Raw genomic sequence first — 20,947 nt, forward strand, 5'->3', positions numbered from 1 at the left:
TTTGATGAACGAAATATAGAAGCCAAAAAGTATAATTAATCACCAAGGCACTACCACAGTTTTATTTTGATTTGCTAGATCAGGCACATACAGTTTCCCATTATATATGAGTGCTGATACAAATATGTAAAAATTAGAAACCATGTCTCTCAAAATACTAATTTTGCATTTCACACATGCATATATCATTAATTCAATTATAATTGTGTGCTTGACACGGTGCAATAGCTCTTTGTCAATTATGGGATTCAATGTGGGAAAACCTGCCACAAGAAAACCCATTCACTCTAAATGCATCCCTACAACCATTCTGAATACGTACTGTAAGTAATCAAGTTAAATGTTCTGTAGTCTATATATTCGAGGCCCTCTGCAGAGGTGGCAGTAACCATGTCACCGTTCAGTGCACATAACACACTGTCAGATGAGCCCCTCCCCGTAACCATCACCTCCCGACACACGTACGTACGCACGCACAAACGCATACACCTAGTATGACCCTGCATATAGCATTTGCACGACATGAAAACTTCTACATCTCTGCATCAGTGATTACTATCATTAAAAAAAAAAAAAAAGATGCACATCAAGGTAGAGCTCTCACTTAATCAGAACTTTCCATCAACATCTTTCTCTTCTGTGCTTTTCCCTGGCATTAATTGTGCATTAGCAAAAATCATTTACTTTTAACAGTCATAGTTATTTTTTCTTGCCCTCCAGCAAAAATGCCTTGAAAGCCTGCCTGGAGGGCATCTAAATTATGTATCTGAAAAATTCTTCTGGCAAGGCATTGCAGGACCCCTACTTTCTTAAAATTCATACGAGCACGTCTTCCTGTTTTTGGGAAGGCATCAATCAAGAGCAGCAATATATGCCATATTCCTACATTAATATTTGAACTAATAACTTTTAAAAAAGGAAAGAAACAAGATCCGACTTGTGGCATAATCAAATGCAAAATAAATGAAGAATACTGGGACAGCACTGAGACTTTATAGATTGCTGTGTTTTCCTTACACATCATTAGCCCGGAGCCACACGAAAGAGGAAAACAGAGAAGTGGAGAGTTTATGCTCCCTGCTGGTGTTTAAGAAGCCGAGGTCCTGGAAGGACATCTGGGAATTGTGCTGAGACGGTGGTTTTTGTAATTTAAGAATAGACATTCATTAGCAGTAAATGCCATAAATCCCATGCTAAGTAAAAACCTTGTCCAAGAAAGCCTAAAACAATAAACTCTGCTCAATGTAGCCTGAGCTAGACGCTCCGTAGCTTCCTGAGGAATGCTATAGATTCACGAGCTAATTCCTATAGCCTTGTCTAGCTCTGTAGTGCTACTAAAAGAAATACGTTGCTGCTACATACAGTCCATTTGCTTCAAAACTTGCATTTCAGCTCCATCTTCCCTCCTGTGCCAGATCACCATTCTTCCACTGCCTCCCCTCTAAAAAGCCAACCCTTTTGGACCGGAGAGACAGAAAAAGCCACAGCAAAGAGCTGGCAGATTAATTTTATTGACATTTCCATTTTCACTGCAATGTGATACCCTCCATCACATGGAAGAGATGACCCTCACTATTTACAGACTGACAGGCCACTTCATTACAACCACCCTGCCCCAAGGCAGAGCAGCTCCTTTCCATCTGCCCAAACACCAGAGCAAGACCCTGAAGTCGCTGCTTTCTTTCTCATGCTCCTGTCTCTTTTTTTTTTTTTTCTGTTTGTTTTGTTTTGTCTGTTTCTGTTAACGATAGAGAAAGGAGAGTTGAATCACAGCAAACTAATCGAAGAGCTTATGGAAACTCTATATGCTGTAACCAACTGTTCACTTTTGCAAGATGTTGGTTATTAAGAAAGCGCTCCTTTCCATTGCCCCCTCCCCCCACACACTTTCTGCCCTACCCCTCTCCCTCTCCCATACGCACACACATGCACATACACACTTTCCACTATGCCAAGGAACTGCTGCAAGGCAAATTCTTACAAACACTAATGGCTTCTGACTGCTCCTTGGCAACCCCAGCATTTTAACCTGGGTGGATATGCTCTCCAAAATACAGACACTGGAGCTATCTCATCAGCTGTTCATGTGACACAGATGGAGAGTGGCTATTAGGAGCCAGGCAATGGGCCTTGGGGATCTGAGGTGCTGTACTGTAGCCTCAGGCAATTTTGAAAAGCAGTACCCGGAGATGGGGGGGAAAATCCCTACTGAAAGCACAAGTTTGAAGTCAGTCAGTCTGTTTGTCTATCTGTCGTGCAGATAAAGATATCTTTGTCTCTTTATGTAAAAGCAATGTGTGTATGCATGGGATGCGTGGAGCTACAAAACTTCTGCCCTGCGCCATCCTTTCGTACTGCAGAAGCACCAGTTCACTCTCTGTATGGACAAATTCCTGTCCATCTGCATATACATGCCCTCATGTTTGTGAGCATCCTCAGCAGGAGTCACTTACATGCTAAATCAATGTTTAGACATTTTGGAGAGGTTTTTCATATCCTGGTTTTAAAAGGCTAATAGCAACCCAGGAGAAGAAAGTTCAGCTGAAGTTCCCGTTGCCTTCCCACCTTAATCAGTGGTCAAAACAGTAAGTTAGCACTTCCCTAATCTGTTCCATAACCTCATGAAAGGAAATTAAAATATTGTACCTCCAAATGACCTCAAAAGATGAATACAGCAAGATTTGCTTCTCCTGGTGAACTACAGGGCCAATCCTGTTAAGCTGTATTGTCATATTATTAATAGGACTACAACAGCTCACATTAGCAGATACAGATTTTAGTAGCAATAAATCATAGAAGCAGCCCATAACTGACTTTTCCAAGATGGAATTTTTTATTTCTTGGACATAGAGGTCCTGTTCCTAGTTTATTGTATCCAAATAAACATAAGTTACTTCAAATGAAGAACAATAACTTATCAAAAGTGAAATAAAATGAACAGACATGAAAGTCACTCAATGGCAGACTGGACTAACTCAATTTTTAACTGCTGTATGAAGGAATCCAAATCTAAATCATTTAAACCATCATTACAAGTTATTCTGCTTATATGAACTGTTCATATCTTAATTCGGATGGAAATTTGTAAGTAGAGTAGAGTCGAGTATTAACTTGTATGGAAATAGCAATTATATAAGTATAGTTATCCCAGTTTTCAAGTGGGGAAATTCAGTCTAGATTTTGGCCCACTGAGTCTCTTTCACACAGCAGCTTTGCGCACTCTTCACTTGTTCATTCTTGTGCAAAGAGTAGAAGTGATTGCAAAACCCTATCACTGTTCCAGGAAGTAGAGAATTCTGAAGTGGCTCTCTCTTTGTGGAAGTGTCAATGACTATGCAGGGTTCAAGCCAGTAAAGAATTAGACATATTACCCAGCTAAAGATTATATCAATGATCTGTAATAGTCTCATTAATCCCTATAAAAGATGGAGCGAGTTTATAAGAAACTTTGCAATGTGACCCGCACAGAGTTCCTTAGAGACCTTCTCTTCTAGGGGAAGGGTTTGTGAAGGAAGCTGAAGATGCAAGTCTTTTTTTACACAGCAGGAACTTGGGCTTCCACAGTAGCTCTGCGTGCAGACAGTTTTAGCATGTGCTGAGGGTATCTTCCAACAGTATAATTTTTTTTTTGTATTGAAATTGAAGGAGACTACTACCTTTTCTTTTAAAAATACTGAATAAGTAGCTGGAGCAGAGTTTCCATTGCACCATAATTTCAGATTTAACTTGCTGCAAACTGATTTCCTTGGACAGACTAACTTGCTGACCTCAATGTTGATACAGCTAAGGACTCTTCGGGAAACAGACTCCAGTCCTACAGAAGGCCTGTCCAACCTTATTGTATCGATGAATCCCTCTTTGACAGTCCTCCACACTATCAGTATTATCTCAACCACAGTCGTGGTTTGTGTTCCTCACAGAGTAAAGATCCAGCAAGAGATGAAGCAAGTGCTGTTTAGAAGCTGCTCATCTAGCCTTTTCACCATTTGTGAACAGGATGAATAACAAATTTCCAATCTATGCAAAATGATAACTGAAAAGGATAACCCAGTCAGACCAAAGCACAGAAGGCTGTTAACAGCTCAGATTCAAATTCTAGAAAGAGTTTCTATTACCATCATAACAAGCAGAGCAGTAAGAAAAATGATTTTTGCAAAAATACATTTCAAGACGCAGTGTTTGAGTTTCTTCACCATGACAGGTCCCTTACAGCTTTATGGTTTGTCATGTTAAAGGAAAAGAGAGAAGGGCAGGGGTGCTTGAGGCTGGGGGAAGATAAGACACTTCACCATTTTTCTAAAAATAGTGCAAGCAGTATGAAAAACAAGTTAAAGGAAAGCTGCAGTGCACCATGCTGATCTTAAGTAAACTACAATCTTTCAGTCCAGTATTTTGATGGAGTAGAATACGTAGCTATAAATGCAGAACAAAGAGGAGAATCTCTACGCAGCTTACGTTCACAATTTGCAATAATTTGTTTGTACTTACAATGTGTCCATTCGGACACATAAGTATTGTAAACCATTATTAATAAGGATGTTCAACTTAGTAATATGATCCACATCACCACCATAAAAAAAAAAAAAAAAAAAGTTAAAAATCTGGTTAATTACCACTGCCAAAAGCTGGAAAGAGAAGTGTTTTAATACGTTTTGAAGATAAGACAGCCTGTGCCATAGGGAGGACTAATAGAGAGGGAAGATCAGCTCCAGAATCAAAGACCCTTCAGGAGAACTCCTTATCTCCATCCCACCCTGTTAAAATCATCAGGCTTTTAGCCTTACAGCTTCAGCAGATCACAACTCTTTGAACAAAGTGCTGGCTGTGGGTTGTTTTTTTCTCTTTATGGAAGTTGACTTAGTCTCCTTAGACCACAGGAGGAATACTTCCACTGCATCTTACTGCCTCGGGAAACTGAGTTAAAATATGTTGTGGGTAGCAAACCTGGGATTTTGAAAACCATAAGCAGCTCAAATGGGCACCCCAGTTTAGAGCTGTGCCACAGTCAGAAGTGGTGTGCCAGGATGTGTGCTGGTTTTACTGAATTACTTGACTGCAGAAGCAAAGGAGCCAGCAGAATCTGTTGAGGCCTGACAGAGGCATGCTAGGTTCACCTGCATTCCAGGTTGACCTGCATGCTTAGCAAGCACTTGCCCCATCCTGGGGCAGAGTGTTCTCAAGTCAGCTGCTGCAGTCAGCCCCCTGTGTTCCCTCCTGTTTTGTGCCTCTGAGACACCAGACAGGTCTCACAGCACTATGCCACATGTTTCTGCGAGCATCTTGGAGAGGACGAAAGGTTGGACACTGGTGTTTTAGAAGGAACATTTAGCATCTCTTACTACAGTGATGTTATTCTTTTGCACTTCTAGCAGCAGGGAGGAGATAAAGAGTTGGCCTTCTCTCTGCTGTGCTTTTGGAAGATCTTATGCTTTCCAGAACATAACCCAGCAGTTCTACTGGGCTGACACAGTAAAGATGACATATACAAATTTCACACAATCCGGGCATTAATAAATACTGTAAATTCAAATAGAAAGAAAGGGAAGATAATTTAAGCCACTATCAGACCTCGCCTACAAAGCTATTCTACTCAATCTAATAACATTTTAGCATAGTATGTCAGTCAGGAGCTAGTCCCTATTACCATCTGGCAACATGTGCTAAAGGTTTAAAGAGTTGCACAGTATCTGGTGTCTAAAGTGTAGTTACAACAAAGACAGGATAAAAACTGTTTCTTCGCTATTTCTGGATGGACACCTTTCTATACTCACTAATGTATCTAATTTTCAAAGAAGCATTTACAAATATTGTGTTATTTACTCAAAGGTAAGAATGACATTCCAGCTTTGTTACTGTTATAGCCATGCGTGCTGTAAAATCAGTGATTCAGATCTTTCAAAATTATTTGCAGAACTGTAATGTTTCACATTTCCCCTTTTATTATTTTCCTGTCCAAAACCAAGAAAAAAGACTGGCTTTTTTGTGTCCTTAATTGTCTGTGTTTAAAGCTTGTGTTTATTTGTGAAATGCACAGAGAATTCTTAGAGATTACATTCAAAAGCCCACAACATTTTTTTTTTTTAGTTTTTTAAGGAGGAAACTAATAAACACTGGTTTAAATTTTAAGCTCTTTTATACAGCCAGGAGGTTTGTGGTTCGTTCATTATAATCCAACATTTTTTCACATCAGGTGAAAAAAAATGTTCCGATGCAGACAAGGGGAACAGTAAAGCAACCTGCTAATTACTGATCTCTCTTACGTTCCTGCTGTGCTAAACTGTCCGGACATGTTGAAGTGAAATTTTTCTGCGATTTTCAAGTGACTAGTTCATGGCCCACTGCCGTGGAGTGCAGGAGAAGGGATGAAATGCTTTAGTTTACATGCAACATTTACTAACTGTGTGGGTTTTCCGACATTAAAGAGGGGACAGTGACCCATGCCACCTTTTTCACACTCAAAAGAGCACTGAAAAAACAGTCTTCATAGGCTTACCTCAGGCTTCCCTGGCCCTTAACACCCTCCCCCCAGGGTAGGAGCAGAAAGAGAAAAAAGAAGGGATTTTATGCTCCTTTCTCTTCAACTTTTCAGGCGGTATAAGCAGCATTTAGCAAATTCAGCCTCCAAATGGCTCCAAATGCTCTGAGCTGCAGGGGCTCATCCTTTGTTAGCCTCCCTCTATTTACACAGGATTTACGCAGGCTCTCCACTGAAGAGACCACATGTTTCTGACAGAAAGCACTTCCATTCACACTGCATCAGCCAACAGGATTGTAACCACTGCAGCTTCACGCTGACCCGAGATTAGGGATTTCAGCAACATTGAGATGGTAACAATCTGCTAACTAACGAAAATTATCCATGGAGAACTCTGCTGCTTACTCCAGTTAAAACTACCGTGGCCAGATAGATTAGGTTACTTAAAAGGACAATTAAGAACTAGCTACTGTCAAGAATATGCGTGTCCATCTACAAATAACATGCACACACAGAAAAATATCAGCAGGAAAAAAAAAATCAGACTGCAGCTTGGATTAAAACAATTTCACCCACTGGCTGAAGACATAAAGTGTAAAAACAGACAGATGGACACATATGTAAATGTGGCTGCATTTGTTTCTCTGGAGCTGGCAAGTTAGTAATAACAGTATAGTTTGATAATTTATTTTCCATGGTATTTTCACACTGGTTAACTGGGCAGGGGCAACATCCATGTGGAACTTCAGGAGCAGAATAACTCCTTCAATCTAACTGCTACTGGGACAAACAAACTGAACTAAGCAACCTTTCTTGGCTCTACCTACAAGACCTCAGTCCTGGAACCCAATATCAGCCTAGGGATTTTTAAAATGTAGTGTTTTTTTAACTCAGGCCAGTCAGGATTTCTGCACTATTTTTTCCAGATTTAGTATTTGTGTCAGGGTTTTTTGAAATGGATTATACACACACAAGCACAACAAATGTTCCTGGTTGGAGCTTGTGTTTTTTCGCTCAATAGTCTTTAACAGGGCAAAAGAAAATTACATAGGAACATAGGGCCAGAAAGGACCATGCAGATCCAGTTTTGATTAGTTTTATTTTGTTGTTTTAATTCAACAAATTATTTTGCTTCTGCAACAAAGGACAAAACAATTTACTTCTGTACTAGTAACTCATACATGCATCTGATAAGCACGTAAAAAGTACGCGGTATATTCTAAAGTTCTCCATAGTATATCATAATAAAGCTCTTCTGGGCACTCAATGATTCATTTTTAGTGATCTCTCAAATGCCCTTACCACAGTTAACACTCAGATTTTATTAAGGAAGAAAGCAGGGACAAATGTCCACTTAAGTCCCAGCTCTCAAATTCAACTCTGCTTGCACTGCAGTACCTAAAGCTAAAGCTTTTTTAATGTTCTATTCACCTCCCCTGTGTGGCATTTCTGCTAACACAGAGTTCACAATCTTTCAGCCCCAAACACAGAAGGCTGCTATCTTCAAGTCATCCAAGGAATGTGCCAGATACTATCATCTCCCCTGCAATACAAAGAACCAGAAAGAGGCAGAGACTAAAAGGAGACCATACTGATCAGGTTACTAAAGTCCAGAAAGTCTTTCCCAGAATGCTAAATGTTAATCTTTGAACCAGTAAATGTTATAATTAAGATCCTTGTAGCTGGAGGAAATGCTAGCTGGAGAAGTCAAAGGTAGAGCCATTTGAAGTTGTACTCTTTAGCACGTTTATCCGAATCTCGCACCCCTCATGCTGGCATAACTGCCATCAAGTACTTTGTTCTATTCAAGCGAAATTATCAGTAATGTCAGTGGCAGTTTTGCCTGAGTAAGGAGTGTAAGTCCAGATCCTCGTCGCTTTCACAGAGAATTGCAAGCACTGCACAATTCCATAGGAGATAGACTCATTAAAACTTGTGGTTTATGCTGATTTATGATGCTCTTCTGTTTAAAAGTGAATCTTACTTTGTACCTCACCAGGAAAGTGTTCAATGCACTTGTTTCTACATGGTTATAATTCAATTCTCCCCCTCCCCGCCTCAGCACAAGTTGGGATGTTTACTCTCAGGTTTTGGCACCTAGGCTGAAGGAAAGCATTATTAAATTAGGTTTAAGTATTTTGTCTGCTTCAGTAATTACTTTGCAGTGTGAATGTAAATAGCTGTTATACTGTTTAAATTTTTCATCCTACTAAACGCTGTCACACAAAATGTCCTTGTGCTGCAGTCTAAATTGAGTTATTTTTAAATTTCTTTTTTACATATTTTTAGAGAAATATTTTTAGCATTCTCATAGTAATTCTGTTAAGAATACCAGCTGCACACTTTGGCTACAGCTGAGACAACAATAACAAGTCATTAAAGAAATCAGGAGATGAAAAAACTTTTTTCTCTTTTTTTTCCCTAAAGCACATCTTTAAAAGACCATTTTCTTTTTTTAGTTCTCTGTCCCTGTTGGAGTAAGTGGAATAATGTTTTTAGTTTCCTCAAGGAACTGTACCAAAGTTAGTATACATTAAAAAGCTATATTTTAAGTAGCATTTCTTATTTGCTATCCTGTTATTTTTGTCATTAGAATAATATCAAATGTGGGCAAAATAGCCAAGTTCAATGAAAATTCTACCTGCAGTTCAAGTAATTAAGTTCAATAGTATCCCATCAATATTGAACCTTTAACATTTTGTAGCTGTTTATATACAGCAGAATGTGGAGAACTTAAAGTGGATGATGGCTAACATGCTGTACTGTTCTTCTTCATTAAAACATTAATGTACTTTCTTTAAGAATAAAAATGGCCTTTTTTGAAAAGAAAAATAGCCATCAGAGCATCTCAATTTTCCCTACAGCTGTTATAACTTTATAAACTGTGAGATATTTTAATGTCTTGCAGTTCCCCTTAGACAACATGATGTTGGACAAAACTGCTTGTTAAGGAGACATCCCTTAGTATGATGCCCTCTAATACAACTGGAGTTCACACACTGTCCACATTAGAAAATTCTCTTTTCAGGGTTATTTAGCTATTAAAAAAGCACTAAATGAAATACTGCATACAAGTACACATTCATAGAATTTTTTCATAATTTAAAAAAAAGTTAGGACTAGAAATGTAAGACATTCCTGAGAGCTACTAACTTAGAAGCTTCACTTATTAAAAAGGACATTTGTTAGGCGACAAGTCCAAAATGCACATTAGTCTATCTTAAGATGTATTAAAAAAAATTAAGGATGGCTGAATATTAAAAAAAAAAAAAGATGTTTTAATAGAAAGGTGTCAAAATGAAGCATAAAAGCTTTTCCAGGTGATAAAATGTACACAAATGTGTATATTACATAAAACACAAATAAGAGTACCATCTCAGTATGCATTCACAAACACCTGAGCAGCATCTGAAAAGATGCTTGCTGTGAATGCATAGTCCAGAAAAAAGAAAAAAAATACAAAACAACTCCAAACTTGGCAAATCTTACATACCATAAGAGCTCCAACACCTATGCACAGTAGGGTGGATTAACCCGCTGGGTGCTGCAGACATATATATGCACCTCCTCCTAAAGTGTTCATTTGGCTGGCAGTCTGGAAAATGCCAGAATGTGAAGGGTTACGTGGGAACACTGACAGTCTGCTTTTGTAGGTTTAAGTTAAAGCCTATACTTTAAATATAGTGTGCTAGGTATTTGGAAACACAACTAATACTGTTTATAAGTGGTATGCTATTTGGTGCTCACAGTAAAGGGCTCGATCCAGTGCTCACTCCAGCTGGTGAATCACATTCCTGATGACAACCGTGTACTTTGGATCTGCCCATATTTACTTTCAGGGCAACATTTTTCAGGAGACTTTTCCTCCAAGAAGCTTTTTAAAGGTAAAGCGTAGACCATCTGTACCTCATCTGCTATAGTTATTGGATGCTTAAAAGTGGTTACTGGAAAGGCCTGAAACGTTTTGTCTTTCAAGTTCAATAGACAGATTATAAGAGCAAGCGTTTGGCAGCCAAAGCCCTTAGCTAGTCCTTGCTAGTTTCTTAGTCTGGCTTCAGCCATGAGGGAAGATACAGTTAAGAATATTCAAATGCCTCAAACTGGAAGAAGCAGCAATAATACAGACATGAGAATACTGGTCAGAAAAATCTCAACAGAAGAAAAAAAAAAAAAAGCTATCTTTGTGATTTCAGAGAGGCTGACAAGCAAGTTATTTTATTCCATCATATAGTTTTACTGAATGATTTCAGGATAATGTGATTAAACAAACAAGAAATAAAAGGGAAGGCCATGGTCTTTTCCTCTCTCTGAACCCAAACTATCCTGTCAGATGCTTTGGACCTGCTTTAAGTGATCTGAAAGAACTGGCAGAGCAACACATAATTTCACAGAAACACAGGGAAAAGCCTTTGACAAAAGTTTTGATAAATTTGATTTAGCAAATAAGGAAGCACAAAAATCGAAAAATCACAGGGTACTGACTTGTTATAACACTATTTGCTTAAAAGTTCACAGCATAAAACTAAAACGCACAGACCCCCTTCTCTAATACCTCATGCTTCGCTTTTCTGTTCATAACCTGCAATTTCATTTTAAATCTTGTATTATAGTAGAAAGTATTGCAAAAGACAAATACGCAGTATTTATAAAGATTTCCTAGGCTGTTTTGTGTCCCTGAGCTCTTCCTAGGGAAGAACCTCACAAGCTGGGCTCTGGAGAGCTTCTACCCACTGCCCTGCTCCCCGCTTCGGAGGCAATGGGGCTGGCTATACGTAGGGACCCCAAATGAAAAACCTGGCAAGTTATGAGACTTCTTTTCCTCTAGGTTCAGATTGGTAAAACTGAGTTTCCCCTGGACAGGCTGTTCACCTAGCCAGTTAGAGAGCTGACATCTATGCCATAAGATCAAATCTAAGCCCCACCAATCAAGTAGCAGTCTGGGCTAAATGTGCTGATGGTGCAAATTTCCAGATCTTGATCACACGAGGCAGGGGAGTCATTCTTCTCAGTGATAAAGTCACTGAATGCACTCTTGAGGAGATAAAAAATTAAGAACTGGCTGACTTTGCACCATTTGAGTGAGGTATTCACCACTGACCCAGAACAACAGAATTGTCGTGTTCTGACACCAGCTAGGAATCACTATAGACATGGTCATCTCTGACTCCTTGCTGCAAGGCTGTTCACAGGAATCATTTCTCAGCTGGTTAGTGGCACCTAATCTGGAACTACAGTGTTTAAATGCATTATGCCTTAGAAGAAACTTCATATAGTCCCTCTATCTCTCTCTTTCTCCGCCTGCTCTTGAAAACTCTGAGAGGGCTTGGTAGTCAACAAAACAAAATAAGCAAATAGGATTTCTGCAATTAAGGTTTGTCTCAAAGACATTAACTTCCCGTTGCCATTTTATAGTTATTTTTACTTATGTCAGCTTTTAAAACTTTACCAGGAATTTATGCAGCAGCTAAGAACTGAGATGCTAATAGTGTTGGAGCATTATTTAACACAAGATATTGTATTCTCTGTTGACCTTCAGCAAACTTTAGGGATAAGGATTTTCCAAAGTGTTCAAATGAACAAGGAACATAGCTTACAATGAAAACTGCTTTAAAAGTAATACATAATATTCCTTTTGATAGTAACTGGTGGTAACTCTTAGATAAGGGAATATTATATATTATTACCTTTAAAGACAAATATGTCAATGCACTCCTGTGCTCATTTGAGCATTACATTTTTTTTTCAAGTCTGAGTATGGTTATTGCTTTTACTAATTCTTCTAAGTGCATACCTTAAAAAGAACATGCTTTATTTACATCCCGAAACACTCCGTTAGAAAGCAGTTTCTTGGACATGAATACTTGTAATCAAAATAGATGCACAAAGACATCTTATTTCTTTTCTCCTTTAGCTAAATAGCAGTATTTCCTTAACTAGAAGCAAAAGCAAGCCATAGTGCTGCAACTCCAGTAAAGAGACCACACAGGTTTTTGTATCTGTGGCTGATCAAAATAATGAAGTATGAACAGTATTGTCATTCAGTCTACATCCTCCTGCGGCACACATGGGAATTTGTTCTGAGAGGCCAAGCAAAAAACCAAGATTTGGCATTTCCCGTTTCTTCCTCTGATGAACTCAATGACAAAACACACTCTGGACCTCACTCATCACCTGCCACCCATGCTGTGTTTGCGGGCATGGATGATACCCACAGAGCGAGGTGGCTTTCCCAGGGAGGAGGAGAAGTGCTCTGAAGGACCGGGACCTGCCCATGCTGCTGGTATCTTCTCCGCGAGAACACTTACACAGGCACCAGCTCTGCGTGTCTGGATGGCGATAACTTCTCCCTGGCTCTCAGAGCGCAGGAAAAAATTATCATGTGGAGTGCAGGTCTGGGGCCATTTTTCTGAAATAAGAAACACCAGCATTCATAATTCATTTACAAAGCACTAACGAGGCCCCTTTTTCAACCCCATTTATTTCTTACAAAATAGATTCACCTGGGCAATGGCAAGGAAAGAGAAACTTTATAAAGGAGATGAGTAGGCCATCCTTTCCTTTTCTCCTTGACCAGTGCTGCTTTCTGGTACCCATGCTGGCTTTCCCATGTGTGATAAAGGTTCAGTAAATAATGGAAGTCTGGGCCCTGGCCATTGATGGTTCACAGCTTGTATGTCCTTAGCAGCACTACCCCATCTATTACTGTGGAATTAGTCGACAATACTACTAGTTGTACCAAAAAAATAAACTAATTGGTCCCTGAGGATAGCTAGGTGCTGTGGAAGTCTTTCTAACAAAAAGAAAAAAATTATCTCCCATAGTGATTTGCCAGCCTTCCTATACTCTATCCAGCACATTGGGACTTCTAAATTACATACTATAATTGACATCAAATATCTGTCCCATCAGTGAATATCTTTATTAGCATCAAAATCACTCACAACTAGTGTTCCTCCATGTTATTAAACAGAACTTGTTCTAGGTGTTGCCTTACTAATTAGTCAGGATGAGCCCGAGGAAGAAAATCTGGGTCATGTTAAATTAATTGGAATGAGCATGAAAATTAGCAGAGCAAACTGCATCAATTTTCTATAGAGAGCCTTTCTTCATGTTGAGAATAAAAATGGATATTATGAGGCATTAACCAAACTGCCTTCTGTGACTGCCAAGAGGTGTGTTACAGTAGCCCAAAAATATCATGCTCACAGATTTTCAGAAGTTAATGAGACATTTCCAGGAATGGTAAATACATGGTATTAAAATGGGTGTGCCTCTTATGGGAAAATGCCAAGTCATTTCATGTTTATTCAGGCATAACAAGCTCCTCAAAATGAGCATAATTTAAGAGGTGAATAGTGCAAAGAGGGCTAACATTCAACTAATTTTCCTTTAGAAAGAGAAGATTAAATTGAACAAAAAATGAATTAAGAGGTTTACAAATCAACAAGTCAACCATCAGATCGCAGCCTCTGCTCAGTACATTCTCATCAGCCCCTGCCATGAAGTTTTCAAAAAATGTCCCGAAGGCAGGGAACAAAGCGAGCAGAACTGATTACAGCCACACTCACCGCCTTGCTGTCTAAACTCTGTTTGGCTTCCTAATGAGCTCACTAAAAACCTAATTCATCTCCCATAACCCTTCTCAGCCCTCCTTGAAATTCACCATTATGGAAATTACAGATGAAACATTTACAGGCTGTGTTCAAATTACTGCTTCTTCAACAGGCAGGTCCCTGACCCTCACAATGAGCACAATAGAGGTATGTCCGGCATGAAACCACTCGAGCCGCAGCCTATAGAATAAAGAGGCTCAGGAAGGTTAAGACTTTTTCTCATGGTGACAATGATTTCCGCATTAATGCTTTCAGTTCCATGAATATGGGAATTTTGTGGGTTTGACAGTATATCAAATAGAAATTGTAATTCAGAAGGGGAGAAATGAGTTGTACTGATGACAAATAGCTGAAATAGGCTAATGTGAATTCCCAGTCTGTTCATGAGGAAACTCCCTCAGTTCCTCATTACATGAAGTCAAAATGATCCTCACGGCACCTAGCCTGTAACTGGAAGATTACTGAATTGATGGATCCTTAGTTTAAAATGCAGCTGTTTTATTCTGCTTTAGTAATTAATTCTTTTTCCAATACCATATTGATTAAGCGTAGACCCTGATAAAGTTCAAACTGAGAGGAATCTCTAGTGGCTTCCTCAGTTGCTCCAGAGACTCAATGAAAACTTCCTACAATTCCACCTGCCTCCTCAGAGTGCTGATCCAATGAACAGAACAGTTTTTTTCTCATAAATTAGTTAGGCCATGTGGAGCTGTATTAGCTGATCGTTGCTTTTGTCTCTCTACTTGCTGACTTGCTTTTCACTTTTGCTGTCCTTTGTGCTGTCACACACAAAGTCGGAGCGCAGCTGCCATGCTGAACCCAAACCAAGGTAAAAAACAATTCGTACAAACTACATTTTTTCCCCCACTTTATACAGCTGCAACTCCCTGAGCAGCGCTGCACTCAATAAGGCCTCCTGGGAGCCAACTAGCAGAGAAATCCGTGCTGAAGCATGCAGTCATTCTGTGGGACTAAAGGGTGCTGGCAGGGGGGAGTAACCTGTTTTCTTCAAGATGCTCCACCTTTTGGGATAGATTATTTGCTGCTTTGTTTTTAGCAACCAAAGATCCTTATATGATCTGGTTTTTACTTTAAGAAAAAAAGCCTAAACCACACACATGAAACGCTACAGCCACTTGAGACAAGAAATCACCACTTCACCTGTAACAAGGGGGTTGTGGGTCCTTGTTGACTAAAAGGCAGTTAGTGGCTGTCCATCAATGACCACTGCAAACACAGCAGCATATTACAAGAAGCAGCAATCACCAACACATTGCTGCTTTTCAGAGGGTTGCCTGTACTGGGAAATCAAGGCTTGTGAATTAAAATGAGCACGATAACAGAAAGTTTCTCAGATTACAGCCAGTACAATAGATTTTTCTTTTCTATGAAAATTTGAAATACATTAGTCTGAAAATATTCTCAGGATTTTATTATTATTTCTTCCCCAAACCACCTCAGCCTTTCTACTCCTCCTTCCCTTTCCCACCACCTGAAAAAGAAAAAGCTGATGACTACTATGTCTGCACACTGCAATTTATACCTTGAAACTGTGTGCCTGAAGGGTAATGTGCTGTATATACTGGTTTCCACAACACTGGTAACAAGTAATCTACAGAAGTAAGTCACCTGAGGGAGTGGCAGATGCACCAGGTATTAGCAATCCTTGTTCAGGTAACTTATTAGTTAATAAGACTACTTAAAGTTCAAGGGTTTGATTCTGATTTCATACTGTCCAAAGCCCTGACTTAGCTGCTACCTTCTCACTAAGGTGAAAGCAAGCTGGCTTTTCATATTTCTTTGGGCTCATCCAATTTGTATTTGAAGAGCTACGTCACCAGGCGGGCGCAAGGGCAGCGGTGGGCAGCCTGTGTGCATGGTGGGCCAGGACAGATAATGGCATTCCCCACCTTCGGAGCATTCTTCCATAGGGCGAAAGGTCACCCTTCACAGATGTCTCCAGCAGACACTCAGTTGTCAAAAGGCTGCATCATGCGATGCATGCAGTCACTGCTAACAATGAGCCGTTCTCATCCAGATACGTAAACACTTTGCACTTCTAAATAATTTCCTTGTTAAGGACAACCTGTTTTTTTCTCCTCGAGTGTTGTTTAGTTATCATAAAAATGTAACAAATACTGAGGAAAAGAAAAAAAACCAAAATAACACAACAGCCTGACTCCCTCCTGCCAATTCACATCTTAAGTACTCTATTTTCCTTTTTTTGTCAAGTTATTCAGCACAAGGAGATGCTTCTGGTTTCTTCCCAAAAAAAAAAGAGAAATAAAATCACCCTATCCCAAAATGTCTAACAATAAGGTATAGAGTTTGGAGGCAAAACCCCACACATTTGGTGAAATGGAAGACAGTAAGCAATTTGTCAGGAAAGTTACACAGCCATAAAAATTCAACGAAGAAAATCCTGTTCAGCTTAATATAGCCTATTTTAATTTCTTCCATCTAAAAGTAACAAACAAACATGCACACTGTATGCACGAGTGCAAAATGGAAAATTATGTGTGTTCATGTATTTATTATGAATTCATGTTTGCCTGTTGCAGGAATTTTATTTCTTGAAGAGCGCTTCACAAATAGTAGGTCCTAGTTGCTACAGTAGCTCAGCTTTTTAATTTCTAGTGCCTCCAGATGAATAGCATAACAAAGATATCTTCTTTGTTGAGGACAGTTACTCTAAAGCAGCTTGACGCTATCATACACAATACAAAACAAGTAATTTCATTCTAGAATGGATTCAAACAAGCTTATCAGGATTGTTATCTGTTTATAAATTATATATTTAACAGTAAAGTAAGACAGACATGGCTGGAATGTTACACACGGGGAATCAAGATTAGAGATATGCCAAATTACTCCACCTAATCCCAAGCAATAGAATCTTAAGGGCACTGGGAATTTCTAGCAGAATTAAGCATTATGTGTTGTAAAAAGCTCAATTAAATAGCCTTAGAAACCAGGCAGAGATTCTCTCAGATCTGTCTGCAATATGTAGCTCTCCTAAATGTAGAAGGTTTCCCTCTCTGAGCATCCCTTTTTTGCTCATTCCTTTAGCCACTGAACCCATGGAAAGCACACTTTCGAAAAAATAGAAAGAAAAAAAAAAAAGAAAATTAAAAAAATCTTCAGTGCTTTCATACACTTGGCCATCTTGAATTAATAGGAGTCAATGAAGATACACATTCTTAAAAACTGCTGCAGCTTCATTGGTCTAATCTATGAACTTTAAAGACCTTCATTTTATGAGCTTTCCTCAGGGTAGGTATTTCAATGTTCTAAAAACAGGGTTATGGACTGTTAAGTTAAGCACATGTTCTGCATCAACATTTTAGTTTCAGCAGGTTATTTGGTGCCAAGTTTGCCAGTTAGTATCATCAATCCTGAAATATGTGCTTGTTTGTTTTAACAGGTGTTTTGAGAACAGCACAGGACAGGAGAAAAGCACTGCTAATATATTCATTATCTACTCTTAATTCTGAAAATCCCCTTACCCTTCCCCCCAAAACATGACAAAATTTCACCTCAGGCGTTTAAAACGCAGAAATTGAGTTGAAAAGGAGCGTAATGAGTATTTCTGTTATTTCACCATTCTGATGATTTGTCCACTCATTTCTATTTTACATTATTTCCCATCTAGTAATCACAGACCAGGGTTTACACACGGTATGACCCATCTGCTTACAGAAAACTACCTTTTATTGCACAACTGATGTTAACTGTAGAATAAAAAAGAAAAAAAAAAAGAAAACTTTAGATGATGAAACATAACCAGGGACTTTCACTCAGTCTGTTCTTCTGAAGACCATTTGTTAGTGTTTGCATCAGAGGACACACAGGGAGAAGAAATGAAAACCATCTAAAACCAAAATAGGCTTACCCACATCAGTTGTTCCACACAACCAAAATAATAGCTTGCTCTTAGAAACGAATAGCAGCAAAACATAACAATAAGATTTACAAGCACACATACACACTGCTGTCACATTTGTGGGTCAGTTGAGATGGTGCATCACAATTTTCACAAAATCCACATGCATAGATACACACTTCTTGCAGGTGTTATCTCAGACTTGGTCTGCTGAGAAGTGAAGTGAATCCCTGCAGCGATGTTTGAAGGTTTAAAAGCTCAGTTTTTTGTTTCTAAATGCCTATGAAAACATTGCCTATGCTCAGAGGCCTTTTAAAACAAAACCAAAGCTTTTAAAGCTTCAAAAGCGGTCATGGGAATTTGCTCATCAGGAGGGAATCCTAAGTGAAGGCCAAGATTCAGTAGATTCCCCTGGATGTGACAAAAGCCATAGCCTGTCTGCAGATCTGCTGTTTCTCATAACAGATGTGGGCTGACTCAAGCAAAACCTGACAAACCTTTGCCCATGCTCTACATTTTACAAAATCTAGTTCTAGAAGATTTAATCCTCTCCAGTTTTGTCGTACTGTTCTCTGCCACACTATATTAAAACCAAACAAACCCCTACTTTTGTCAATACTTAACGTAACTTAGAGAAAGACCACCCCCCAAAGTCATCAACTTAAGAAAAAAAAAGAAGGGCAAGGGGGGAAGCTAAGCTTGGAACTTCTATTGTTATAACCTCAAATACATACAAGAGAGGAAGGAAACCAACTGACAGTTGCTTTTTAATATGAAAGATGATATACAGAAGAAAACATTCTAATGCTATGTTAAAGGCATAAACTACTCTGAAAAACTTTTTTTTTTATTTTTAAACATCAATATTTTCTACCTATAGCAGTCTAACAATAAGTTAAGAAGTTCTTAACAAGTTGTTTAAAGGACTGTTACAAAAAAGCAGCAAGAAAGTAACATTTGGGTAGATCAAGGCTGCTGAGTCAGTTATTTAAAACATAAGCCTGGTGTAAATGAAGTCTTTCTTCTGAAGTGTGAGATACAGCTTTTGCTCATTTTTAAGGTGAAACACACAAGTATAAAAATCTACGGTTTCACCTGAATTTAATGGTAACATTCCTGCCCACCAATGTAACTAACATTCTCCCTTTTCTTTTGGATGCAATAATCTCCTTTTGTTCATTCAAGTCACACCACACTCCCATGAAACAGGACAGACAACTCAAAATCAGCATGGAGAAGGCATAACAGTGTAGAGCATTATATGGTTTTGTGTGTTCTGAAGCAATATCCTTCTCAAATGATTTAAAATAAAATGAATCATGCTATGGCAAACAGCTGTTTGATGGAAGACTGGAACAGAAGACCAACACATGGATCCTCCACTGGACATCTGGCCATGCACGGATGTATCCTGCTCATTACAGCCACAGTTTGAAGTAGGACCTGTATGTCCAAGAGTACTACAGTGGCAAGCAAAACAGGCCCAAGTGAATTGTTCTAGGGTTTGCCTCTGCTGGAGAGTGCTCTTCGCATAGTTTACAAATTATGCGCTACACAAGTTCTCAGTCTCTTCAGAACACCTGAACCTTACAAGGGCGTTCTCAAAGGAAGCACGTAAAATGTTCATATGTGAATAAATAAGGAAAAAAAACAAAACAAACCACACACACACACACCCCCCTATTAATAACACAAGCAACTCCCCTGAGCTCATGTAGGGCAGTCATAGAAAATAACATGAAAAACAAACTCAAATCTATATTCTCTAGATATATGAAGAAAAACTTAGAGATAAGAATTTTTTGCTGCACAGGCACAACAAGATTGAATCAATTCTGCTTTCAAATATACAAACTGTGCTCCTATCAACTGCCACTGAAGTCAGAATTTGACCTATTGTGTACTTTACATTCACATCAATGAAGCTGGTAAAAATGCAGAAAATTGCTTTAGAAAGATGTAAAATTCTTTACTAGTTCTAAAATAAAAGGACATCTTATTTCTTTTAAACAAACCAGATTGATAACCATTTGGAAGAGTTTAAAAGAGGGTTAATTGCCATACAGTAAACCTGAATTCTGACAGTGTGGACTTCTAGCTAAAATGACATTCTTTTTGGTGGTCCTAGGACTGCAGGATTAGTTTACAAGAAAGCAGAGAGAGGTTTGAAACCAAACCCTGAATGTCACTGATGAATTACCAGATTAGAAAGGCCTGACTATATAAAACATATCCCTGTCCAAATTCAGATTCAGAAAACAAAACGACAAATAAAGGGGCAAATCTGCAGTTGAGCCTGAGTTATAGATTAATAGAATGAACGAAAGATCTTAAAAAAAACCCCAACCAACAAACCAAGCAAAACCACAACACAACAACAGTAAAGCCCTTCTTTCATAAAACCTTGCTAATAGACAGAACTTTATGCCAAACTATCCTCAAAGCTGGGAATGTGAACTGCTAATAAGATCTAACTCAGGGAAATAATTAAGATAACCTATTCATTGCTAAATGAAAGTGTTTCATCTATCAGTGCAGATAGACACTACAGAAGATTTTATGGAAATGGATAAGGTAGGATGAATTTCATTATTCTGAGAAAGAAAAAAAAATAAAGAAGAAACTGGACACATACACAGTGATTAACTATTAACTACGTATAACTCAAGTCAATAAAGTAAGTTTGTGAACTTCAGGGAAGTTCAGATATTGTATCTTAAAACTGGAAGGAAACAGTAAAAATCTACAAGTAATTCAAATCTAAGGAACTTTTTACACTAATAAGATAGTCTTTGTTATGTTTTTTTTTTACTGGAAAATTGCATTGTTACTTCTCCCTTGGACTGAAATAAGAGTACTGCAGTCATTTTCACTTTTTAAATCCTTGCACATGAAAATTACAGAAAACTAAAAACTGTAAGCCATTTGAAATGCTAGCACAGATCAGCCTACCCCATTGCCCTGAAATTAAAGATA

General features: G+C 38.7%; 1 protein-coding gene across 1 annotated transcript in view; it reads right to left on the reverse strand.

Annotated features, from left to right (window-relative positions):
* The window catches only part of MEIS2 (Meis homeobox 2), a 173,043-nt gene that overhangs the window by 121,446 nt on the left and 30,650 nt on the right, over window positions 1-20,947 (reverse strand). The gene's annotated exons all lie outside the window — the stretch shown is intronic.

The sequence above is a fragment of the Streptopelia decaocto genome, assembly GCF_964273445.1.
Source record: "Streptopelia decaocto genome assembly, chromosome: 7".
NCBI lineage: Eukaryota > Metazoa > Chordata > Aves > Columbiformes > Columbidae > Streptopelia > Streptopelia decaocto.